This window comes from Cervus elaphus, chromosome 17, assembly GCF_910594005.1.
Source record: "Cervus elaphus chromosome 17, mCerEla1.1, whole genome shotgun sequence".
Lineage (NCBI taxonomy): Eukaryota > Metazoa > Chordata > Mammalia > Artiodactyla > Cervidae > Cervus > Cervus elaphus.
This window is the reverse complement of record NC_057831.1, coordinates 6,025,201-6,052,437: the sequence shown is the minus strand read 5'-3', so window position 1 is coordinate 6,052,437 and position 27,237 is coordinate 6,025,201. Positions and strand designations below refer to the sequence as shown.

Sequence of the window (27,237 nt, the reverse complement as noted above, 5' to 3'; positions counted from 1 at the left end):
TGTCCTCTTTGATTTCTTTCATCAGTGTTTTATAGTTTTCTATGTATAGGTCTTTTGTTTCTTTAGGTAGATATACTCCTAAGTATTTTATTCTTTTTGTTGCAATGGTGAATGGTATTGTTTCCTTAATTTCTCTTTCTGTTTTTTCATAGTTAGTATATAGGAATGCAAGGGATTTCTGTGTGTTAATTTTATATCCTGCAACTTTACTATATTCATTGATTAGCTCTAGTAATTTTCTGGTACAGTCTTTAGGGCTTTCTATGTAGAGGATCATGTCATCTGCAAACAGCGAGAGTTTCACTTCTTTTCCTATCTGGATTCCTTTTACTTCTTTTTCTGCTCTGATTGCTGTGGCCAAAACTTCCAACACTATGTTGAATAGTAGTGGTGAGAGTGGGCACCCTTGTCTTGTTCCTGATTTCAGGGGAAATGCTTTCAGTTTTTCACCATTGAGGGTGATGCTTGCTGTGGGTTTGTCATATATAGCTTTTATTATGTTGAGGTATGTTCCTTCTATTCCTGCTTTCTGGAGAGTTTTAATCATAAATGAGTGTTCAATTTTGTCAAAGGCTTTCTCTGCATCTATTGAGATAATCATATGGTTTTTATCTTTCAATTTGTTAATGTGGTGTAGTACATTGATTGATTTGCGGATATTAAAGAATCCTTGCATTCCTGGGATAAAGCCCACTTGGTCATGGTGTATGATTTTTTTAATATGTTGCTGGATTCTGTTTGCTAGAATTTTGTTAAGGATTTTTGCATCTATGTTCATCCGTGATATTGGCCTGTAGTTTTCTTTTTTTGTGGCATCTTTGTCCGGTTTTGGAATTAGGGTGATGGTGGCCTCACAGAATGAGTTTGGAAGCTTACCTTCATCTGCAATTTTCTGAAAGAGTTTGAATAAGATAGGTGTTAGCTCTTCTCTAAATTTTTGGTAGAATTCAGCTGTGAAGCCATCTGGTCCTGGGCTTTTGTTTGCTGGAAAATTTTTGATTACAGTTTCGATTTCCTTGCTTGTGATGGGTCTGTTAAGATCTTCTATTTCTTCCTGGTTCAGTTTTGGAAAGTTATACTTTTCTAAGAATTTGTCCATTTCATCCAAGTTGTCCATTTTATTGGCATAGAGCTGCTGGTAGTAGTCTCTTATGATCCTTTGTATTTCAGTGTTGTCTGTTGTGATCTCTCCATTTTCATTTCTAATTTTGTTAATTTGGTTCTTCTCTCTTTGCTTCTTAATGAGTCTTGCTAATGGTTTGTCAATTTTGTTTATTTTTTCAAAAAACCAGCTTTTAGCTTTGTTGATTTTTGCTATGGTCTCTTTAGTTTCTTTTGCATTTATTTCTGCCCTGAGTTTTACGATTTCTTTCCTTCTGCTAACCCTGGGGTTCTTCATTTCTTCCTTCTCTAATTGCTTTAGGTGTAGACTTAGGTTATTTATTTGGCTTTTTTCTTGTTTCTTGATGTAAGCCTGTAATGCTATGAACCTTCCCCTTAGCACTGCTTTTACAGTGTCCCATAGGTTTTGGGTTGTTGTGTTTTCATTTTCATTCATTTCTATACATATTTTGATTTCTTTTTTGATTTCTTCTATGACTTGTTGGTTATTCAGAAGCGTGTTATTTAGCCTCCATATGTTTGAATTTTTAACAATTTTTTTCCTGTAGTTGAGATCTAATCTTACTGCACTGTGGTCAGAAAAGATGACTGGAATGATTGTAATTTTTTTGAATTTTCCAAGACCAGATTTATGGCCCAGGATGTGATCTATTCTGGAGAAGGTTCCGTGTGCACTTAAGAAAAAGGTGAAGTTGATTGTTTTGGAGTGAAATGTCCTATAGATATCAATTAGGTCTAGCTGGTCCATTGTGTCATTTAAGGTTTGTGTTTCCTTGTTAATTTTCTGTTTAGTTGATCTATCCATAGTTGTGAGTGGGGTATTAAAGTCTCCCACTATTATTGTGTTACTATTAATTTCCTCTTTCATACCCATTAGCGTTTGCAGCACATATTGCGGTGCTCCTATGTTGGGTGCATATATATTTATAATTGTTATATCTTCTTCTTTGATTGATCCTTTGATCATTATGTAGTGTCCTTCTTTGTCTCTTTTCACATCCTTTATTTGGGTAAAGGAACATGAAAAATGCCCACCAAGTCAAACAAAAGAGGAGGAGATAGGAAATCTACCTGAAAAAGAATTTAGAATAATGATAATAAAAATGATCCAAAATCTTGAAAACAGATAAATACCCTGGAGACAAAGATTGAAAAGATGCAAGAAATGTTTAATAAAGACCTAGAAGAAATAAAAAAGAATCAGTTAAAAATGAATAATGCAATGAATGAGATCAAAAACACTCTGGAGGGAACCAAGAGTAGAATAACAGAGACAGAAGATAGGATAAGTGAGGTAGAAGATAAAATGGTGGAAATAAATGAAGCAGAGAGGAAAAAAGAAAAAAGGATCAAAAGAAATGAGGACAACCTCAGGGACCTCTGGGACACTGTGAAATGCCCCAACATTCGAATCATAGGAGTCCCAGAAGAAGAAGACAAAAAGAAAGGCCATGAGAAAATACTCGAGGAGATAATAGCTGAAAACTTCCCTAAAATGGGGAAGGAAATAGCCACCCAAGTCCAAGAAACCCAGAGAGTCCCAAACAGGATAAACCCAAGGCGAAACACCCCAAGACACATATTAATCAAATTAACAAAGATCAAACACAAAGAACAAATACTAAAAGCAGCAAGGGAGAAACAACAAATGACACACAAAGGGATTCCCATAAGGATAACAGCTGATCTATCAATAGAAACCCTCCAGGCCAGAAGGGAATGGCAGGACATACTTAAAGTAATGAAAGAGAATAACCTACAACCTAGATTACTGTACCCAGCAAGGATCTCATTCAGATATGAAGGAGAATTCAAAAGCTTTACAGACAAGCAAAAGCTGAGAGAATTCAGCACCACCAAACCAGCTCTTCAACAAATGCTAAAGGATCTTCTCTGGACAGGAAACACAGAAAGGCTGTATAAACGTGAACCCAAAACAGCAAAGTAAATGGCAACGGGACCACACCTATCAATAATTACCTTAAATGTAAATGGGTTGAATGCCCCAACCAAAAGACAAAGATTGGCTGAATGGATACAAAAACAAGACCCCTATATATGCTGTCTACAAGAGACCCACCTCAAAACAAGAGACACATACAGACTAAAAGTGAAAAAAATATTTCACGCAAATGGAGACCAAAAGAAAGCAGGAGTCGCAATACTCGTATCAGAATGCTGAGTTTTAAGCCAACTTTTTCCCTCTCCTCTTTCACGTTCATCAAGAGGCTCTTTAGCTCCTCTTCACTTTCTGCCATAAGGGTGGTGTCGTCTGCATATCTGAGGTTATTGATATTTCTCCTGGCAATCTTGATTCCAGGTTGTGCTTCATCCTGTCTGGCATTTCTCATGAGGCGCTCTGCATATAAGTTAAATAAGCAGGGTATCAATATACAGCCTTGACTGTATATTGGACTGTCAGGGATTTGGAACAGATTTGGAACCAGTCTGTTGTTCCATGTCCAGTTCTAATTGTAGCTTCTTGACCTGCATACAGGTTTCTCAGGAGGCACAGTTGATTTATAAAGTTGTGTTGGTTTCAGGTGTACAGGAAAGTGAATCAGTTATATATCCTCTTGTTCAGGTTACTTTCCCACATGGGCCATCATGGGGAACAACTCCAGTCCCCTGTGCTGTGCAGCAGGCCCTTATTAGTTTCCTGTTTTAGATACAGCAGCATGCACGTGTCACTCTCAATTTCCCACTTTATCCCCCATCAAACCTTTCACCACTTGTAACCATGAATTTGTTTTCTGCACCTGTGACTCTTTTCTGTTTTGTAAATAAGTTCCTTTACGTCTTTTTTTTTTTTTTAGATTCCACATTTAAGCAATATCCTATATTTGTCTCTCTCCATCTGACTTCACTCAGTATGATAATCTCTAGGCCCATCACGTTGCTATAAATGGCATTATTTCATTCTTTTTTATGGCTGAGTAATATTCTGTTGTGTATGTGTACCACATCTTTGTTACCCACTCCTTCGTTCTGTTCGGTCTTTGTTATCCAGGTGTTAGCTATTTTGCCCTTGTTCTCTAATTTTCTCTGTTTTTCCTTGTTTTCTATTTCTTTGTCATTTTGTTTCCTTTTTTGGAGACTTTTTAAACTGCATTTTCAGCCTTTCTATTGAATTTTCCATTTCAGGATATTTATTTTAAAAACTTCTTTTATGTCTCTGATTTTTTTTTAATCCATCCCTTTCTTGTTTCATGGTTGTAACATGTTTTCTTGTTTATTAATGATAGACTTTGAAATTTTGTTCTTCTGTAATGTCAGTTTCTTAAAAATTACTTTGTTTGAAATCATGTGGAAGACTTTACTCAGATTTCTGGTGTCTTTAGTATTACCCTCATAATTAAAAGCTTTGGGTGAAAATGGTCATTGGAAACTCTGAAAATACAGGTGGAAGTTACTGTCTTCTCTAGAATGATCTAAATGGGATTTTTTTCTGGAGAACCCCAGTATCCCAATACTTTAAGATTTTCCTAAGACTGTGGATTTCTAAGAGAGTTTTCTTTTATAGCACAGATTACTTTTTGGAATGCAAAGCTCAGTGCTCTGGTGGTCAAGTGGGAAAACAGGTTATGTGTCTCAACTTTCAACATTTAATCCAGTTAATCTGAGTCATTCAGTCCTTCACTTCTCCAGAGAAGAATTCTCCAGTATTCAGTCAGTACTGAGGAAGGGTAGCTATCAGATTATGAAGAGGAAAGTGTGTCTAGGGAAACCCTAATTTGTTACACATCTTTTACCCAGTCCTCCTTATTTTAACCTCGAAACCCTTTAGGTTTCCGTGGTGGCTCAGATGGTAAAGAATCTGCCTGCAGTGCAGGAGACCAGGCTTTGATCCCCTGGAGAAGGCTGTGGCAACACACCAGATATTCTTCCGTGGAGAACTCCATGGACGCAGGCTCCTGGCAGGTCATGATCCATGGGGTTGCAAAGAGTCGGCATGTCTGAGTGACTAACGTTTGCACTATAAATTTCAGAAAAACCTGTTGTTACAAATGTTGAACCTTCTGAGGATTCTTCTTTGTAAACTAAAACCTAAGTCTCAGATTTTGCTACTGCTTATTTTAGATTAGGTATTCTAACTCCCATCTGTTTTTCTGGGTTCCAAAAGTTTGTTGCTGTTGTTACCTCTCTTGTTTGTCTTGTAATTTTTTTGTCTTTAAAATATGCAGTTAGAGTGAGGTTTCTGAAGGCAGATAATTGAATTGTTTATTAAGTGTACTCTTTTAATTCAGAAGACTTTTTAAAAATTGACTTTAGAGGGTAAGAAATGAAGCCTTGTCCTTCAATTTATGAGAGTACTTATTACTATGACTACTTGAGTGTGTAAAATTAGAATATATTTAATAAGCTTCCCACAATTATTTTAAGCATTATTTTTATGAATGCAGAATGTTTTCATGACAGCAAGCAATTATCTTTGACAATAAAATTTAAATGTATTAATGACTAGTAGTTATTCTAGTGTGTTTGGTTATTAGCAGTTATTTAGAATTTAGTCACAGTAAATTCACGCTATACATAATCCTTTTATGCATTTTCCAGACTCCTCTCCTAATTGATTATTACCTTCATAAGAAAAATTTATCTTTATCACAACTCTTAAACTCTAGAACCTACAGTGTCTTGTATGTCTGATGAGAGCACTAACTTTATGTTGTGTGCATTTAAGAGAGGGGAAACCAACAGGACTGAAGTACATCATACTCTAATTACTCATATTTCAGTTTAACAATTGATAGGTGGATCCAGAGAATCCATGTAACATTTTTAAAGCTAGTGAAATTTTATAGAACCTTAAAAGAACTTATGTTTTTGTGTGTGGAATTCTTATTAGAATAATCCCGCAGATTATCATCTGTGCACTTAGGCAGAATGAAAGCTTACTGGCACTGCATGTGACACAGTCAGTTCTGCACTTCAGTTTCTCCAGTTGTTGTGCCAAAACTATTTTAAAATGGTACCTGAGCCTAGTCTTGCTTAAATGTTCCTTGGACCTTACTTGGTAAAAGATAAGTTTATGTTTTCAAAACTATCCTGTGATTTCTGTTTTTAGTTCAGTTTAATATGGATGTTTTAAATTTGCATGATTCTGACAAGAATACAGTGTTAAAACCTGAGGACTTTTGGTTTTACAAATGAAATCAAAATAAAGAAGGAGGAAACTGACTTTACTATTCAAATAGCTTTGTATAATTTTTAGCAATTAGACTTGAGATCATTCAGTCTATGTTTGAGAAAAGTTTTCAGTTAACTTTTGCAAGGCACTATTTAAAACTTCTTTTCAAAGTAGTATAGATGGATATTGTAACTGTGTGTTGCAACTCAATCTTGTAACTATGTTTTTTTTTTTCATTGAACCTAATTTGTATGGTCTGAATAAATAACTCCCAGAAGAATTCCCTTACTCAAAGGGAGGTCTGAAAATTATAGCAAGTTACCTGCTTTTCTCACTAATTTGAAGTAAGATGAGTTTGATTTATACATGATGGATTAAGTTGTTTTTGTTGTTCCTCAGAAGAGTGTGTCCCTTCTGAAAGAGCAAGTTACTGATCTTTCCCAAGAACTGTAGCTATGAGAAGGAGCTGAGAGCAGTGCTAGTAACGACGGTGCTGCTCGTTTGAAAGCAACTAAAATGAATGCGAGTCTAGGCTGAGCTTCTCCTTTCACTGGCGTATGAGGGTCAAAGAAAGAACGAGTAATGAACATTAGGGGTACTTACTCTGTGTCAGACCCACTTTCATAAGCTGTATGGTATTAATTCATCTTCAGAGCAGCTCTGTAAAGTAAATACAATTATTATCATCCCCATTTCATAGAAGAAGGAATAGAGGCAAGTCATGGGGCTGATAAATTATAGAACTGGGCTTTGCATCCAGACAGTCTGGTTCTGGAGTCCATAAGCTTAACTACCACTCTAAATTGTTGCTACTATAAGAGAATTCTGCAGAAAAATATGAAATTGCTCTCAAATAAAAGAAGAAAAAGAAGTGAGGATAAAAGAACATAGCCAAACCAAGTGATTCAAGGTCATGGGGCTCTGATTTATTGACATGGATCAGTATTATTGTCAGATTTTAACTTATTTGGCTTATATAGAGAAAAGAGTAAAATAAAGATGACTAAAGGGGTTTCCTGGATGGCTCAGCGGTAAAGAATCTGCCTGCAACACAGGAGACTCAGGTTCGATCCCTGGGTCAGGAAGATCCGTCTGAAGGAAGAAATGGCAACCCACTTCAATATTCTTGCCTGGAGAGTCCCATGGACAGAGGAGCCTGGCCGGATACAGTGCAAAAGGTCAAAAAAAGTCAGACACAATTGAGTGACTAAGCATGCAGGAAGTAAATTTATCACATTAAAATCAGGAAGAAACACAATATACCTTGTAAATTCAGTAATTTTTCTTCTCAGTTACTTATTCTACTGACATTATTGTAATTCCAAAGGGAGGATGGAAGTGAGAATCACATTAACATGTACATGTATAACTGAATCACTTTGTTGTACACCTAGAACAAACACAACATTGTTAATCAACTATACACCAAAGTAAAATAAAGATAAATAACTTACTGAAAAAATGTTTTGAGGTGCCAATTTGACATTCAGTGATCAATGCTAAGTAAGCTGTTGGATAAATGTAACTTAAGCTCAGAAGTTTGGGCTGAAGATACAAATTGGAGATCATTAAGACATAATAATATTTAAAGTCATGAAATTGCTTGGTATTATCTAGGAAGAGGATAGACAGAGAGAAGGAAATCTCATGTTAGGGTAAGAGGAGAAGTCAATAAAGGAGCCTGGGAAAGAGCAGTTGATAGAACAAGAGGAAATGCAGGAATGTGTGACGCAGGAAAGCCAGGAAACTAAGCAAGGTAGAACGTGCCTAAGCCTGCTGAGGATTAGATTATGTGCAAGAAAAGTTTCACTGGGTTTGGCAATGTGGAAGGCACTGATGAATTTAGCAAAAGTAGTTTCAATGGACTGTGGACAGGGAGGCTAGATTGAGACGGATGGAAAAATTAAGAGGAAGTAAGCATGGGTAAACTAATATAGGGAAAGGCTTAGTAGACTAATTCTACTATGCTTCTTAAAATTGTTCTCATGTGCAACTCTATGAGACCCCATGGACTGTAGCCCGCCAGGCTCCTCTGTCCATTGACTTCTCCAAGCAAGAACACTGGAGTGGATAGCCATTCCCTTCTCTAGGGGATTTTCCCCACCCAGGGATCGAACCCGGTCTGCTGCTTTCAGGCGGACTCTTTCCCATCTGAGCCACCAGGGAGGCCCTCATCAGACAAAGCCCAGTTTTAATCACTACCCTCCTCAACTCTATGGAACCGTCATTCACATGATTCTATCATCTTTTCTCTGTATTTGTTTACCTCTTATTTATCCTTCCACCTCATCTTTCCCTTTAAAATTCCATTACTGTATCTTCGGGAATTCATTTTTTCTGGTTAAAAGTCTTCAGCCATATCTTTCAGTGTTATCTCTGCTTGCTTGCTTTGTCTTTGCCTTGACAGGGGACACTGACTCCCCTTACGTACCGTACAGGCCGGGAGTGGGAGCGTTATCCTTGTTGACTACTGCTATTTTCAGGCAATACCCCTGCTCTTCTGAGTTTTCCCAGAGTGGGATGGAGTTTTAGTTATCTTAAAAGTAGCAGGGCTCTCAGAGAGTCTTGCATATAGTATTCATTGTACTGCATATTCCATTTTATATAAGACTTTAGCAACCATGGATTTTGGTAACCATAGCCCAGGGCTATTAAGGGGTGACTGTAGTTTCTTTCTGTTAAAACTCTTGCCTGTATTTGTTTTTTTTTTTTTTTTCCTCTAGAACTCTTTCTTGGGACCAGAATATAACTCAAAGAAACATTGTTCCAAGCAGTCTTTAAAATAAGCAGAGAATCTTTAATTTCTTCAAACTTTCCACTCTCCATTTTTAAATGTTAGGCTGCACGTACAGATTTACTCCTTTTGCTAAGTGTTCTGCTTCTTCATCTGTTTTCTAATCATCATTACATTCAAGGAATTCTCTATCATTTTTGTATTATTAGAAGAAATAAAAATGTATTTGCCTAAGAAAAAAAAAGAAACATTGTTCCAGATATATCAGAGAGTAAGGATTTTGATTATGAAGTTTTCAGCTTTACGTCCTCTGAATGTTATACCTGAAAAACATGAAACTAACATAGTTCTTCTAAATATTAAATATCAAAATAGTCATTTTAGAAGGATAATGTGAAATAATGTGGTTGCTAAGAACACTTCGGAGCTAATGTAGTGCACAAGAAAGTAGATGAAAACTCATAATTTTTTATGTAAAAATATTTCATATACTTGTTTTCATTTCTAGATTACAGTGTATTGGCAAAGCAGTAGTTTTCTCTGAATTTATAATTTGGTTTGTCTTCATGAAATGTTTATCTCTTTCTAACTCAACCTTTAACCCTAAGAGACATTTGAGCCCTAGGAAAATTATCCCTTTGGCACAGGAATTTTTCACTTTGAATGACTTATTATTCAGTTTTGGTTAAAAGAATTTGATTAAAAAGATTAAGTACCCAAGAAAATGTATAATCTGCAATTTTAGAAAAAAAATTTAATAATCAAACATTCCTTTTTCATATGCTCGTAATTAAACCCATGGTCACCATAATTTCTAAATATATGTCATTCATCCATCATCTCAAATCTCTAAAGTAGCTTCTTGGTAAGAATAAATGATATATTGAATCATGACCAGTTTTATTATTTAGCATAACAGCTTAGAAATGAATCTATCTTCAGAATTTTTTTTTAACCTATTTATATACCCAAATATGGCTTCCCAGGTAGCACAATGGTAAAGAATCTACCTGCCAGTGGAGGAGATGCAAGAGACGTGGATTCAATCCCTTGGTTGGAAAGATCCCATGGAGAAGGAAATGGTAACCCACTCCAGTATTCTTTCATGGAAAATTCCATAGACAGAGGAAGCTGGCTGACTGCAGTCCATGGGGTCACAAAGAATCAGACATGACTGAGTGACTGAGCATGCACACATGCATATCCCAATATAGAAAACAAACCTCTGGATAACAGAAAGATTAATGAGCAATATGGTCTCTAGAGGCCCTCACTATCAGTTCTCAGTCCTGTCTTGTGAAAAAAATCTTCTAAGCTAAAATCTTCTAAGCTAAAACCTTCTCTTCTTTGTGAATGTAATGTGGTTTTTCTTATAGAAAGTGATCACATATTCCAAGAGTCTAATATAATGTATTTGGTTGTCTATTTCACTTCTCTTTTTGAGTATAAGACAGTTCAAGCCAGAGATTCGGCTCTTTGGTTGGATCTCCTCAAAGTAATGGGGTTTCGCTAATAGCTCAGTAAAGAATCTTTCTGCAATGCAGGAGACCTGAGTTTGATTTTTGGGTTGGGAAGATATGCTGGAGAAGGAAATAGCAACCCACTCCAGTATTCTCTCCTGGAGAATCCCATGGACAGAGGAGCCTGGCAGGCTACAGTCCACGGGGTCGCAAAGAGTCAGACATGACTTAGCCACTGAGCTACCACCACATACCTCAAACTGATGATGCTACCATTAAAACAACAATAATTACAAAATGTGAAATCTGTGGTTACGTAGACTCTAAACTTCGCTGTTACAAGTAGAACATGATTGTGAAAGTGGATTATTTTCCAAATTTTACAGTAATAGACATGACTTTTTTTTTTAAGTTGCAGTTGCCGATCCCCAGAAAATACCATTGACTCTATTGAAACCATTTATTGGTGTTACAGTAAATACACATACTTTATTGTTGTTGTTGTTCAGTTGCTAAGTTGTGTCTGACTCTTTATGACTGCTTGAACTGCAGCCCACCAGGCCTCCCTGGTCCTTCACTATCTCCCGGAGTTTGCTCAAACGCAAGTGCATTGAGTTGGTGATGCCATCCAACCATCTCATCCTCTGTTGTTCCCTTCTCCTCTTGCCCTCAGTTTTTTCCAACATCAGTATCTTTTTTTTCCCAATGCGTCAGCTCTTCACATCAGGTGGCCAATGTATTGGAGCTTCAGCTTCAGTATCAGTCCTTCCAATGAATATTTAGGGTTGATTTCCTTTAAGATTGACTGATTTGATCTCTTTGCTGTCCGAGGGACTCTCAAGAGTCTTCTCCAGCCCTGCAGTTCAAAAACATCAATTCTTTGTCATTCAGCTTTCTTTATGGTCCAACTCTCACATCCGTACCTGACTACTGGAAAAACCATAGCTTTGACTATATAGATGTTTGTCAGCAAAGTGATGTCTTTGCTTTGTAATATGCTATCTAGGTTTGTCATAGTTTTTCTTCCCAGGAGTAAGTGTCTTTTAATTTCATGGCTGCAGTCACTGCCGTGATTTTGTGAAGTTGCTCAGTCATGTCTGACTCTTTGTGATCCCGTGGACTGTAGCCTACCAAGCTCTTCTGTCCGTGGAATTCTCCAGGCAAGAATACTGGGGTGGGTAACCTTTCCCTTCTCCAGGGGATCTTCCCAACCCTGGGATCGAACCCAAGTCTCCCTCATTGCAGGCAGACACTTTACTCTCTGAGCCACCAGGGAAGCCCTGATTTTGGAGCCCAGGAAAATAAAATCTGTCACTGTTTTCACTTTTTATCCATCTATTTGCCATGAAGTGATGGGACCAGAGGCTATGATCTTAGTTTTTTGAATTTTGTGTTTTAAGCCAGCTTTTCCACTCTCCTCCTTTACCCTCAGCAAGAGACTGTTTAGTTCCTCTTTACTTTCTGTCATTAAAGTGGTATCATTTGCGTATCTGAGGTTCTTGATATTTCTCCTGGCAATCTTGATTCCAGCTTGTGATTCACCTGACCTTTGTAGACCTTTATTTTTTTCACATAAGTAATACATATTTGCCCCTTCCTTTTTCCTTCCTGTTTAACAGAATCACACAGCTTTTCTTACAGTGAATATGAATTATTTTCCTTTTTTGACTTGAGCAACCACCAAGCAGTATAGATTTGGGGAGAAATAAAGGGATCTCATCTAAAGTTTCTTTTTTTTAATATGAAGACAGAATTTGTAGGTCAGAGTTGTTTAAGTATTATGCCTTAGTTTATAAGTTTAGGCAAGTCATTAAACTTCTCAGGACTTCATTTACCTCACCTGTGAAATGAAAATCATGGACTAAATTACAAATTCTTGCAATGCTAAAAATTTCAGTTATTATTTGATTGATGTAAATCTGTCTAAGATTAAAAATTGAAAGTGGAACAATAGCTTTTTAACAATCATAAAAGAATTATTAAGCACTAAATTATGCATGGCAATATTTTTCTATAAAATTTAAAAAATTAAGTGTCTTCTTTGAACCAGCTTACATTTAAAAATGAAAAGTCAAATAGGTCACCAGATCCATTAAAGAAGACATTCAATATATCTTGACATTTCTTCATTCAACCTAGTCATTTACATCTCTTAGCTAGACCTTGTGCAGGCAACAGAGGATTCAGAGATGAATAAAACATGGCCTCTAACCTCGAGGAGTTTACAGTTTAACATGTTTAAAAGTCACTGCTAAATTATGACCATAAAGACCTGAATAGCAAATTTGTAAATTGGGATTTTGCTTATTCTTTAGAACTGACATTATCTTCCTTTACTAAATTAGTCAGGGAGTTATTAAGTTAGTCAGTGTAAGTGTAACTGTAGGCTTGATAAAGGAAGGTACAGGTCTTATTTGAAGCTGTAATGCAGTATAATCACTTAGTCCAGTGATTAGAATGGAGAGATACTTGATATGTTTGGTGAAGTGAATTAAGGGCATAAGATACATTGACATTTCTTACTATGATATCATTTTTGCTTGTTTACTTTGGAATATACACATACAGACTACTGCACAAAATACTGTTGTGTTGCTCAATGAGTTATGGTAAAGTAAGCACCTGTATAACCACTACGGAGGTTAATAAAAAGATCATTGCCCCCTTTTAACTCCTACTCCTTCCCTTCTTCCAAAAATCACACTGATTTCTTGTGCTATCCACATGGCCCAAGAGGCTGCCAAAAGCATTACTCAGCTTGTCATCACCTCTGGTGGGATTAGGAGACACTAAGTGGGACTTTCTAGGCACGCTTCTCTGCGTGTCTTTCTTCTGACTCTCGGTCCTTGTAATTTGGTCTGCCATAATGGATCACATTATTGTTACTATCACATTTTATTATCATATTATCACATATTATCATTATATTATATTATATACTATATCATATCATATTATCACATATCATTATATTATCACATTATTATTATTATCATCATTATTATTGGAAGATGACAATATTTTAAGCCAAGGCACAGAGGTCATATTGAAAAGAAATACTAACTTTAAACAATTGTAAATATATAATCTTCCTGCCACTGCAGGAGATGCAAGTGACATGGGTTTGATCCCTGGTCAGGAAGGTCTCCTGGAGTAGGAAATGGCAACCCACTCCAGTATTCTTGCCTGGAAAATTCCATGGACAGAGGAGCCTGGCAGGCTACAATCCATGGGGTCGCAGAGTCAGACACGGCTGAGCAACTGAGCATGTGCTATTTACCATTATTTGGTCTTCAGTTTTGAACTTTATAGTTAAATACACAGGTATTGTTCAGTTCAGTCACTCAGCCGTGTCCAACTTTTTGCGACCCCATGGACTGCAGCATGCCAGGTTCCCTGTCCATCACCAGCTCCCAGAGCTTATTCAAACTCATGTTCATCAAGTCGGTGATGCCATCCAACCATCTCATCCTCTGTTGTCCCCTTCTCCTCCCGCCTTCAAACTTTCCCAGCATCAGAGTCTTTTCCAATGAGTCAGTTCTTTGCACCAGGTGGCCAAAGTATTGGAGTTTCAGTTTCAACATCAGTCCTTTCAATGAATATTCAGGACTGTTTCCTTTAGGATGGACTGGTTGGATCTCCTTGCAGTCCAAGGGACTCTCAAGAGTCTTCTCCAACACCACAGTTCAAAAGCATCAAATCTTTGGCACTCAGCTTTTTTTATAGTCCAACTCTCACATCCATACATGACTAGCGGAAAAACCATAGCCTTGACTAGATGGACCTTTGTTGGCAAAGTAATGTCTCTGCTTTTTAATATGTTGTCTAGGTTGGTCATAGCTTTCCTTCCAAGGAGTAAGCATCTTTTTATTTCATGGCTGCAGTCACCATCTGCAGTGATTTTGGAGCCCCCCAAAATAAAGTCTGACACTCTTTCCACTGTTTCCCCATCTATTTGCCATGAAGTGATGGGACCAGATGCCATGATCTTAGTTTTCTGAATGTTGAGCTTTAAGCCAACTTTTTCACTCTCCTCTTTCACTCTCATCAAGAGGCTCTTCAGTTCTTTGCTCTCTGCCATAAGGGTGGTGTCATCTGCATATCTGAGGTTATTGATATTTCTCCCAGCAATCTTGAATCCAGCTTGTGCTTCATCCAGCCTGACTCACTGGAGAAGGCCCTGATGCTGGGAAAGATTGAAGGCAGGAGGAGATGGTTGGATGGCATCACTGACTCAATGGGCATTAGTTTGAGTAAGCTCCAGGAGTTGGTGATGGACAGGGAAGCCTGGTGTGCTGCAGTCCATGGGGTCACAAAGAGTCAGACACAACTGAGCGACTGAGCTGAACTGAACTGATAATGGCATGTATCCACCATTGTAGGATCACACAAAGTATTTTCACTACCCCCAAAATCCTCTGTGTTCTGCCTCCCCACAACACTGGCAACCACTGATCTTTTTGCCGTCTCCATAGTTTTACCTTTTCCAGAATTTGAGTAGTTGGAATCATATGGTATGTAGGTAGCCCTTTCACACTGGCTTATTTCACCTAGTAATATGTGCTTAAGGTTTCTTCGTGTCTTCTCATGGATTGATAGCTCATTTTTAGCTCTGAATAATACTCCATTGTCTATTTACACCACAGTGTATTTATCCTTTCACTTTCTAAAGGATATCTTTAATGCTTCCAAATTTTGGCAGTTACAAATTAAGTTGATATAAGCTTCCATGTTCAGATTTTCATGTGGACATAGATATCAACATTTGAGTAAATACCAAGGATTGTGATTACTAGATTGTATTGTAAGAGTACAGTTTGTTTTGTATGAAACTGCCAGACCATCTTCCAAAGTGGCTATATTATCTTAACATTCCCGTTTGCAGTGTGTGAATTTGGGTTGCTCTGCATCCTCTCCAGCTTTTGTTGTCAGTATTTTGGATTCTGGCCATTCTAATGGATATATAATGGTATCTCTTTGTTTTAATTCTCAGTTTGCTAATGACATATGATGTTGAACATCTTTTCATATGTTTACTTGCCATCTGTATGTCTTCTTTAGTGAGGTGTCTGTTAAGACCTTTCGCCCATTTTTAAACATGAGATTATTGATTTTCTTTTTGAGTTTTAAGAATTCTTGTAAATGGATGATAGTCCTTTATCAGATATGTCTTTTCTAAGTATTTTCTCCCAATCTGTTGGTTATCTTCTCCTTCTTTTGACATTGTCTGTTGCAGAGCAAAATTATTTTTAAATTGGAGGGTAATTATTTTACAGTGTTGTGTTGGTTTCTGCCATGCAACAAATCAAATTGGCCTTAAGTGTGTATATATATACCCCTCCCTCCAGAGCAGAAGTTCTTAATTATAATGAAGTCCAAGTATCAGTTGTTTCTTTCAAGCACAGTACTTTGGGTATTGTATTTAAAATATCATCACCATGTCTGTCGTCTAGATTTTCTTCTATGTTTTTCTGGGAGTTCTATAGTTTCTTTTTTAAAGCACTACAGATTTTTTAAGCTGTATTCAGACAAGTTGGTATACAAAATTTAGCATGAACAGCATAATGAGTCTGCTTTCTTTGGCTGGGCTGCACAGAATGCAGGGTCTTGGTTTCCCCACCAGGTACTGAACCTGCACCCTCGGCAGTGGAGGTGCAGAGTCTAAGCCTTGGACCACCAGGGAAGTCCCAGGAGTTCTGTAGTTTCGCATTTTTAATTTATATCTAGGATCTGTTTGAGTTAATCTTTTTGGACGGTGTAAAGTCTGCAAAGATTCTTTTTTTTTTTTTTTTTTCATGTGGATGTCTAGTTGTTCTAGCACCATTTATTGAAAAGATTATCTTTTTTCCACTGATTTGCCTTTGCTCCTTGTCAAAGATTAATTGACTGTGTTTGTCTAGGTCTATTTCTTGGTTCTCTATTCTGTTTCATAGATCTGTTTGTTTCTTCTCTTGCCAATATCTTACTGTCTTGATCACTGCAACTTTATAGTAAGTTTTGAAGGCAGATAGTGTCAGTCCTCTGACATGCTTTTCTTTACTTAAATGTTCCTTCCTAGTTGCTCCAGTACCTCTGCAACTACTATATTTCAATGAGTGTGCCTGTCTGTGTTTTAATCCTTCTTGCTCTTTTATGGTCTGTCCTGATCAGCTTACCACTTTGCTTTCTTTATTTAATAATCCATATTGAAATTTATAGCTAATTGTTTTTAAATTTACATGTGGCAAGCTTCTTCCCTGAACCCCTCTGATTCTCATCAGAAAGAAGTTCCACTGAAAGTAAGGAAGATCAACAGATCTCCACAATAATTGCCTCAAGTTCCCATATATCCCCCTGGCTTGCACTGTCATACTTGCCCATGTATTTCATAATACCTTATGTCATATCTCTGCATATCCCAAGACAGAATGTTCTTCTTTCTGCCAGCCCTTGAATTGACTAGTTGCTCCTCAGGCCTGATTTCTCCTTCTACCTACAAGCAGGCTGAGGTCTCCCTGAACTGTACTCCAGCTTTATTCATTTCTATTGTATTTCCTCTACAGTACTGAGCTCAGTTGTTGTAATAGATTTCTCAGTTTTCTGAGGAAAAGGAGAATTTCTTATTAATTTTGATACTCACAAACAACTATCCCAGTGACCAGTATATAGCAGTTGCTCCATTATGTATGTATGTTGAATTCCTGATTAAAACTAAAGCTACTGAGCCCCTGCTTATTGCAACTAGAGAAAGCCCACACAGCATGAATTTTAGTCATCTGTGATAATGAAATTTATAAAAATTTAAACAGTGCAAAAGCTAGCATCAGTTCCTCATTGGTAGTTAAGTTGTTTTAATAGATCCCCCTGAGGACTTTTCCCATTCAAGTATTTTGTGATTTAAAAAATGTTCAGTTTTGTTCACACTTTGAAACAGTTAACTGACAGAGATATGAGTAGATGGTAGGAAAAAAATTCAGAAGAATCTAGGAATTCCTAGATTTCTAGATAAATTCCATAATTTATAAACTGAAAAATCAGTCCTTTAGTAGATAATAAACTGTGTAATTTCTTGTGAAGTTATTTCCATTCCTTTGGTGAAAGTGAAAGTCACTCAGCTGTGTCCAACTCTTTGCAACCCCGTGGACTATACAGTCCATGGAATTCTCCAGGCTAGAATACTGGAGTGGGTAGCCTTTCCCTTCTCCAGGGGATCTTTCCAACCCAGGGATCGAACCCAGGTCTCCTTCATTGCAGGCAGTCTTTACCAGCTGAGCCACAAGGAAAGTCCAAGAATACTGGAGTGGGTACCCTATCCCTTCTCCAGGGGATCTTCCCGACCCAGGAATCAAACCATGGTCTACTGCATTGCAGGCAGATTCTTTACCACTGAGCTATCAGGTATTTACATGTATTTTAATGGTTCTTTGTTTTTATATTTCTGAGCAATTTCAATCATATAAAACTTTAAAGATTTTTATTCACAGAAGTATTGCATTTTTTTAGCATGTTCTGTGAAAAACTTCATTCAGAACTGGAATTATTAAAATTAATATTAATCTCTAGAGATATATTTTTCAGCAGATGAGAGAATACTTAGGCTATTAAACCTAATTCATAAATCACTATGTAGGGTAACGAGACTTTAATGTTCTCTTCAATTTTTCCATTAACTTGAAGTGTCCAGGGCTTTTAAATAAGTTATTTTGGTACAATCACTATGGGACAAATATGACTCTGTTGCTATGGAAAACTTACTCCTTAAATGTGCATTTTCCCTTCTATATTGAGATCTCTTAATTCCTTTTCCATACTCCCATAATATAACATATCAAAGACTATAAGTATTCTAACACTTTTCTGTTATGATTATTGATATGTAAAATATGTATCAGAGATTATGGTAATTAAAATTAAAAATGAAGAAGAAGTAAAAGTTTAGCTTTTTAAAGGTAACAGTATTGTAGCTACCAAGAATCAGAGCCCACCATTAATTCTATAAACTACTAAAACGTTTGTATGTCATAATCCAAATATAATAATGGCCTGATTTATATAACTTGATAGAAAAATTGGAAGTTTGAATTTTTTTTTTAATTTTTATTTATTTATTTTTTCGTCATACATTGATATGAATCAGCCATAGATTTACACGTATTCCCCATCCCGATCCCCCCTCCCACCTCCCTCTCCACCCGATTCCTCTGGGTCTTCCCAGTGCACCAGGCCCGAGCATTTGTCTCATGCATCCCACCTGGGCTGGTGATCTGTTTCACCATAAATAGTATACATGCTGTTCTTTTGAAATATCCCACCCTCACCTTCTCCCACAGAGTTCAAAAGTCTGTTCTGTATTTCTGTGTCTCTTTTTCCGTTTTGCATATAGGGTTATCGTTACCTTGGAAGTTTGGATTTTAAATGTGGAAATCAAAGTTCCCAGAAGTGATATGTCTGAATATTTAGTACCACATAATGCTCCAAGAAGATAAATTTGAGAAATGCATTCTTAGAAATTCAGCTTGTATGTTATATATGTCTTATAGTTATGAAAGCTGTTTAATCTAGTTTAATATAATACTTTACTAACTTGATATTGAAACAGTTATTTTAATAATTATCATATTAGTTGATTTTGGAAATCATTTAACCAAACTCACTGTAAGAAATATTGCAGTATGTCAGTAATCTAAAGCTAATGTAGTAATATGTACTTACTTATTAATTTTTGGCTGTGCTGGGTCTTCATTGCTTTATGGGTCTTTCATAGCTGTGGTGAGAAGGGGCTATCTGATTGCAGTGCACAGTGGTGGCTTCCCTTGCTGTGGAGCGTGGATTATAGGGTACATGGGCCTCAGTATTTGTGACGCGTGGGCTCAGTAGTTGCAGCTTGTGGGCTCTAGGGCACAGGCTCTAGCTAATTGTCATCTACAGGCTTAGTTTCTCTTAGGCATGTGGGATTGTCCGAGACCAGGGACTGAACCCATGTCTCTAGCATTGGGATTCTTCACCACTGAGCCACCAGGGAAGCCCAATAATATGAACTTTTATCATGATATAACTTCCAATTTACTTCTATGGATTTGCAAATATTTGGATCAAACAATTGAACATAACTTTAAAAGGTGAACAGGTAGAATTATTTCCGAATTTTTTTATTCTCCAATCACGTAGTAAGATTAGCTTCTAAAAATAAAGCCTGAAGACTGAATGTAATATTTTGGAGGATATTTTAACAATAGGTAGATTAGGTAATCTGAAAATCCTCCCAATAAAAATGCCAAATTTGAAGCAAAATAAGATGAATATATTTGAAAGAATAGCTGGAATTACAGTAAAGTGAGGGAAGTCCTTTTGGGTCACAGAGAAAGGTGGCATGTGAAGCAGGCTTTCTTGGATTGAGGTTGTAGATAGGTGAAGCCTAGGGGAAAATCTGAGAGCTGATTTTGTTGGAGCGCTGGAAAAGGAGGGCTAAGGGAAAAGTAGGGAGTTAGTTTGGGTTTTAATGGTGATCCAGCTATAGGTTCTTCTCATGATGAGTGTATAGAATCATACTCTGTGTATATCAGGGCTTTTGGAGGTCTACCCTTCAGGGAAATGGTGGCTGAGAGAAATCTACTCACTTGGACAGTGTGATGATAGGAAGCTTGTTGGAGTAGTCATCGGCCCTGTATGGAAATAACCTGATTTGCTGAGGATTTGTTAACATGGATCAACCCATACAAGTTTAGGTTTTGAGTACCTGTGAGGTCCAGGAAACCCCAAGCTAACAAATTAACAGAACAAGTGGTCTTTACTTCACACCTACTAGGATGGCTATAATCAATAAAACAGAAAGTAACAACTGTTAGCCAGGATGTGGAGAAACTGGAAACCTCATGTATTGTGGGGATATAAAATTATGGAGCTGCTAAGGTAAACTGTGTGTTGGTTCCTCAAAAAGTTAAACACGAAATTGCCATCTGGCCCAGCAATTCCCTTCCTAGGTATGCGTCTAAACAAATGAAAAGCCGGGACATAAGTATTTGTACACCAGTTTTCATAACAGTTCAGTTCAGTCGCTCAGTTGTGTCCAACTCTTTGTGACCCCATGGACTGCAGCACGCCAGGCCTCCTTGTCCATCACCAACTCCCGGAGTTGAATCAGACTCATGTCCATTGAGTTGGTGATGCCATCCAACCATCTCATCTTCTGTCATCCCCTTCTCTTCCTGCCTTCAATCTTTCCCAGCATCAGAGTCTTTTCAAATGAGTTAGTTCTTCTCATCAGGTGGCCAAAGTATTGGACTTTCAGCTTCAACATCAGTCCTTCAAATGAATATTCAGGACTGATTTCCTTGAGGATGGACTAGTTGGATCTCCTTGCAGTGCAAGGAACTCTTAAGAGTCTGCTCCAACATCACAGTTCAAAACGCATCAATTCTTCGGTGCTCAGCTTTCTTTATAGTCCAACTCTCACATCCATACATGACCACTGGAAAAACCATAGCCTTGACTAGACGGAGCTTTGTTGGCAAAGTAATGTCTCTGCTTTTTAATAAGCTGTCTAGGTTGGTCGTAACTTTTCTTCCAAGGAGTAAGCATCTTTTTATTTCATGGCTGCAATCACCATCTGCAGTGATTTAGGGGCCCCCAAAAATAAAGTCTGTCACTGTTTCCACAGTTTCCCCATTATTTGCCAGGAAGTGATGGGACCAGATGCTGTAATGTTAGTTTCCTGAATGTTGAGCCTTAAGCCAACTTTTTCACTCTCCTCTTTCACTTTCATCAAGAGGCTTTTTAGTTCTTCTTCACTTTCTGCCATAAGGATGGTGTCATCTGCATATCTGAGGTTATTGATATTTCTCCTAGCAATCTTGATTCCAGCAAGTGCTTCATCCAGCCCAGCTTTTCTCATGATGTACTCTGCATATAAGTTAAATAAGCAGGGTGACAATATACAGCCTTGACATACTCCTTTTCCTATTTGGAAATAGTCTGTTGTTCCATGTCTAGTTCTAACTGTTGCTTCCTGACCTGCATACAGGTTTCTCAAGAGGCAGGTCAGGTGGTCTGGTATTCCCATCTCTTTCAGAATTTTCCAGAGTTTCTTGTGATCCACACAGTCAAAGGCTTTGGCATAGTCAATAAAGCATAAATAGATGTTTTTCTGGAACTCTCTTGCTCTTTTGATGATCCAGCAGATGTTGGCAATTTGATCTCTGGTTCCTCTGCCTTTTCTAAAACCAGCTTGAACATCTGAAAGTTCACGGTTCACGTATTGCTGAAGCCTGGCTTGGAGAATTTTGAGCATACTTTGCTAGCGTGTGAGATGAGTGTAATTCTGTGGTAGTTTGAGCATTCTTCGGCATTGCCTTTCTTTGGGATTGGAATGAAAACTGACCTTTTCCAGTCCTGTGGCCACTGCTGAGTTTTCCAAATTTGTTGACATATTGAGTGCAGTGCTTTCACAGCATCATCTTTTAGGATTTGAAATAGCTCAACCGGAATTCCATCACCCCCACTAGCTTTGTTCACAGTGATACAGCATTGTGCAAAACAGCTGAAAGGTAGAAACAACCCAAGTGTCTATCAACAAATGGATGGATAAACAAAATGTGATTTATACTCCACTATGGAAAGGGATGAAATCTTGATATATGCTACAACATGGATAGACACTGATAATATTTTAAGTGTAATAAGCCATACATAGAAAGGCAAATATTGTATGATTCCTCCATTTATACCTCCATTTATATGAGGTATCTAGAATAGGCAAATTCATTGAGATAGGAAGTAGAATAGAGGTTAACAGAGGTTGGCGGAGTAGGGAAGGGAGAGTTATTGTTTAATGGATACAGAATGGCTGGAGGCAAAATGTTTTGAGCATAACAGTAGTTCACCCAACACTGAGAATTTATGTAATGCCACTGCACTTGTTGGAAATATAAGTCGGTACTGCCATTACAGAAAGACTCTACTATGGAGGTTCCTCAAAAAAAAAAAAAATTTGGTAAAAAAAGATACAACTACCACATGATCCAGCAGTTTCACTTCTGGGTATTTATTCAAAGGAAATGAAAGCACTCTTTTAGATATCTGAACTCCCATGTATATTGTAGCATTATTCACAATTATTCCAAGACATGGAAACAACCTGTGTCCTTAAATGGAGTAATGCTTAAATAAAATGTGGTATGTGTATTCAACAGAATATTATTCAGCTGTTAAAAAAGGAGATCTTGCCATTTGTGACTGTGTAGATGAAACTTGAGGGCATTAAGCTAAGTGAAATAATTCAGACGAAAACAAATGCTGTATGAGGTCACTTACATGTGGCATCTAAAGAGGTTGAAGTCATAGAAACAGAGAATAGAGTGGTGGCTGCCAAGGGCTGGGGTTGGGGGAAATGAGGGGATATTGGTTAAAGAGTGTGAACTTCCCATTGTAAGAGGGGTACATTCTGAGGCTGTAATGTGCAACATGGTGACTATGGTTTCCAATACTGTATTGTATGCCTGAAATTTGCCAAGAAAGCATATCTTAAATGTTCTCATCATCACCACCACCACCACAACAAAATGGTACTTATGTGAGGTGAAGGATGTGTTAGTTAACCTTATTGTGATGAACATTTTGCAATGCATGTGTATTAAATGTGATGGTTATCACATTGCACACTTTAAAATTATCCATTGTTATGTATCAATTATATCTCAGAAAAGCTGGAGAAAAGAATGTAATTTTAATTTCACCTACCTTACTGTTATGGACTGAATGTTTGTCTCCCCCAAATTTACATGTTGACATTCTAACCCAATGTGATGGTATTAAGAGCTTTTAGCTTTGAAAGGTGATTAAATCGTCAGCATGGAGTCCTGATGAATGGGATTAGTGCTCTTATAAAGGATACCTCAGAAAGCTCTATACCATGCAGGACACAGCAAGTGAGCTCTCGCCCGACACTAAATCTTTTGGGACATTGATCTTGGACTTCCAGACTCCATAACTGTGGGAAATAAATGTTTGCTATTAAAGCCATCTGTGTATGGTATTTTTGTTACAGCAGTTCAAATGGACCAAGATACCGATAACCAAAGTTTCTTGGGTACTCTCAGGGGTTCAGACTACAATTTGAAAATCATACTTTGAGAATAAGATTATATGACTAGATTAAAAGCACAGTTATGTGCCATTCATAAGAAAAATGTCTAAAGTGTAAGTTGAAAGTATTTACTAGGGTGACAGAAGATAGACCAAAAAATATGCATGTGTTGTTAGAATCAGGCTAGGTAGGCTTTAAGGCAAAATGCATTACTAAATATAAAGAGAGTAACAATATTATGGTTAATATTCTTCAGGAATGTCTAATAATCCTAAATTTATAATGAACCTAATAAACTATCATCTCAATATATAAAGACAAATTTAACAAAGACATAATGATAGTGAAATGTATTACCATAAGGGCTTCCCAGTGGCACTAGTGGTAAAGAACCTGCCTGCCAAAACAGGAGACGTAAGAGATGCAGGTTCAATTTCTGGATCGGGAAGATCCCCTGAAGGAGGGCATGGCAACTCACTCCAGTATTCTTGCCTGGAGAATCTCATGGACAGAAAAGCCTGGCAGGCTGTAGTCCAAAGGGTTGCAAAAAGTCAGTCATAACCAAAGCAACTTAGCACACACTCACATATTACCACATAGTGTAATATGTTGACATGTATCTGTAATTACTAGCTTCTCAGAGAAATGAACAACAAAGTAAACAAGCTTGTTCTAATTGACCTACAGATATGCTGACACTGTAACTGATGCCAGATAGTTCATAAAGTGTGTGAGTTTAACCTCCATATGCTGAAGGTTAAAACTGTGGCTCTCAGAACCTTATGTTCCCATTGAGATGCTTCCTAATAAAGATTGAATTAATTTAAGGGGAAATAATTTAGGCTCTAGGATTCTTAATTAACTCTTTTGAGTATTGAGACATTTTATTGCACTTTTAGGAAATACTGCTTGAAGTGACTACTGAAAAGATTCTGCTGCTGCTGCTGCTAAGTCGCTTCAGTTGTGTCCAACTCTGTTCGACCCCATAGACGAAAGCCCACCAGGCTCCACCATCCCTGGGATTCTCCAGGCAAGAACACTGGAGTGGGTTGCCGTTTCCTTCTCCAGTGCATGCACGCATGCTTAGTCGCTTCAGTCGTGTCCGACTCTGTGCGACCCCATGGACTGCAGCCTGCCAGGCTCCTCTCTCCATGGGATTTTCCAGGCTTGAGTACTGGAGTGGGTCTCCATTGCCTTCTTCAAAAAGATGCTACAGCTACTCAAAATAAGTATAGCTTTCTCTACTCAGAATAAGTATAGCTTTCTTCTAATAAAGAATAGTGAGGAAACTTCTCTATGCTCAAGAACGTGGAAGTAAAGAAATAAGATTGCCTCTCAGAGATAAATTATTAAATCAGTTCATACCGGATCAGAAAAAGAGATATTCAAGAATTCACTTCTCCCATACTAGGGAAGTTTTCAGCTATTATCTCTTCAAATATTTTCTCAAATCCTTTCTCTCTCTCGTCTCCTTCTGGGACTCCATAATGATAATGTTGCTACGTTTAATGTTGTCCCAGCGGTCTCTTAGGCTGTCTTCGTTTTTTTTTCACTCTTACATCTGTATTCTGTTTTGTGGCAGTGGTTTCCACCTTTCTGTCTTCCAGGTCACTTATCCATTCTTCTGCCTCAGTTATTCTGTTATTGATTCCTTCTCGATTATTGTTCATCTCTGTTTGTTCCTTAGTTCTTCTAGGTCTTTGGTAAACATTTCTTGCATCTTCTCCATTATTTTCCTGAGATCCTGGATCATCTTCACTATCATTATTCTGAATTCTTTTTCTAAAAGGTTGCCTATCTCCCCTTCATTTAGTTGTTTCTCTAGGATTTTATCTTGTCCCTTCATCTGGGACATAATTCTCTGTATTTACATTTTAACTTTAACAATTTAATAACTTTCTGTGATGTGATTTTCATTCTGGAGGCTGCAGGATTGTAGTTTTTCTTGCTTTTTCTGTCTGCCCTCTGGTAGATGAGGCTAAGAGTCTTGTGTATGCTCCCTGATGGAAGGGACTGGTGCTGGGGAAAACGGGGTTTTGCTCTGGTGAGCAGAGCTGTGCTCAGTAAAACTATAATTGAATTGTCTGCCGATGAGTGGGGCTGCACTCCCTCCCCCTTTTAGTTGCTTGGCCTGAGGCAACCCAGTCCTGGCGTCTACAGGTTCTGTGGTTTCAAGAGGGCTGATACCACGGGGGACCTCCCAGGATTGCTGCTGCCAGTATTCACCTCCCTGCAGCGAGCCACTGTCAACTGTGGCTCCATAGGAAACCCTCCAGTATCAGCAGATAGGTCTGATTCAGTCTCCTGTCTGGTCACTGCTCCTTTCCCCCAGGTCCTAGAGCACGCAAGATTTTCTTTGTACCCTCCAAGAGTGGAGTCTCTGTTTCCCCTAGTCCTGTGAAAGCCCTGAGATCAAATCACTGGCCTTCAAAGTCAGATTTCCTGGAGATTCCTAGTCCCTTTAGCAGATCCCCAGACTGGGAAGCTTGACATGGGGCTAAGACCCTTCACAACAGTGGGAGAACTTCTTTGGTATTGTTGTTCTCCAGTTTGTGGGTCACCCACCTGGCAGGTATGGGATTTGATTTTATTGTGATTGCATCTGTCCTACTGTCTCATTGAGGCTTCTTCTTTGTCTTTGGACGTGGGGCATCCGTTTTTCGTGGGTTCCAGCATCTTTCTCTTGATGGTGGTTCAATAGCTAGTTGCGATTTTGATGCTCTCTCAGGGAGATGAACACATGTCCTTCCACTCCACAATCTTGAACCAATCTGCCTTTGCTAACAATTGTCGTGATGTGGCCCTTGTTACATACCTAGTGGGACAGCTTGGTAACTCTGGCCATTCAGAGGAGACAATTAGCTTATTTTTCTCTGATACTTTTGCTTTACTGCCTATGATTTGGTTTCCTGGGCATTTTCACCTAAAATACATTCACCAATCTACCAATCAGTGAACACAAGTCGTAACTGGTTTTTGTAAATGAAACTAGCATCTTAAAAAAAAAAAAATTCTGCATTAGGTTACAGTGAGTTAGCTCCCCAGAGTCTGATTCCCTTGCATGTACCAGAAATCAAAGTCCCAGACACCCAGAGCTTAACTGAAATGAGATGATGGCCTGAGGTCCTCTTGACTGTGGGTCTGTTGGGAGGACAGCAGACCTCTCATGAGAGATAACCGACCTCACTGCCTTACGCTCCCTTCTCACTGCAACACTTATGACCCCAGGTAAGGGCGTGCTCTGGCTCATTATCCTGAGTTTGAGCATCAGGCGAGTGTACACTCCATGGTTCTGTTTCTTCACAACAAAGATTTGGAGTGATGGACATTAAAGCTCTCGGCATGTCACGGCTCTCGGGTCTTGGACAGACCGTGTTATAGCTCTCAGGTCTCGAACAGACCATGTTATAGCTCTTAGACAAATCAGTGTTACAGCTCCGTGTTACAGTTCTATTTTATTTAGAAAATAGCAGGAAAATCCATCTTCGAGGCGTGAGGGCATGTCGACCCACAGACGCAAAGAGAAGAGTGCCCCAGCGTGCGGGGGAGAGAGAGAGAGAGAGACCCCCAGCCCTTTGGCTCCTCTTTTTATATATTGTTTTCTCCCCCTGGGCCTGCCCTATGTAAATTGGGCTAGCCAGGAGTGTTGTTTGTTCTACCTGAGGTCCTCACTCCGGTCCTCAGGCCTTCTTTTGTTCTAGTTTTGCAGGCTTTTTTCTTCCTTGTCTTT

The 27,237-nt window shown here is 38.2% G+C and overlaps 1 long non-coding RNA gene across 1 annotated transcript in view; it reads left to right on the top strand.

Moving 5' to 3' along the window:
* LOC122673620 overlaps nucleotides 1-24,530 on the top strand; it is a 75,266-nt gene extending 50,736 nt beyond the window's left edge. The window contains exon 3 of the long non-coding RNA XR_006334753.1: nucleotides 24,407-24,530. This is a non-coding gene — a long non-coding RNA (uncharacterized LOC122673620). The remainder of the gene's footprint in view (nucleotides 1-24,406) is intronic.
* The last annotated feature ends 2,707 nt before the right edge of the window (nucleotides 24,531-27,237 follow it).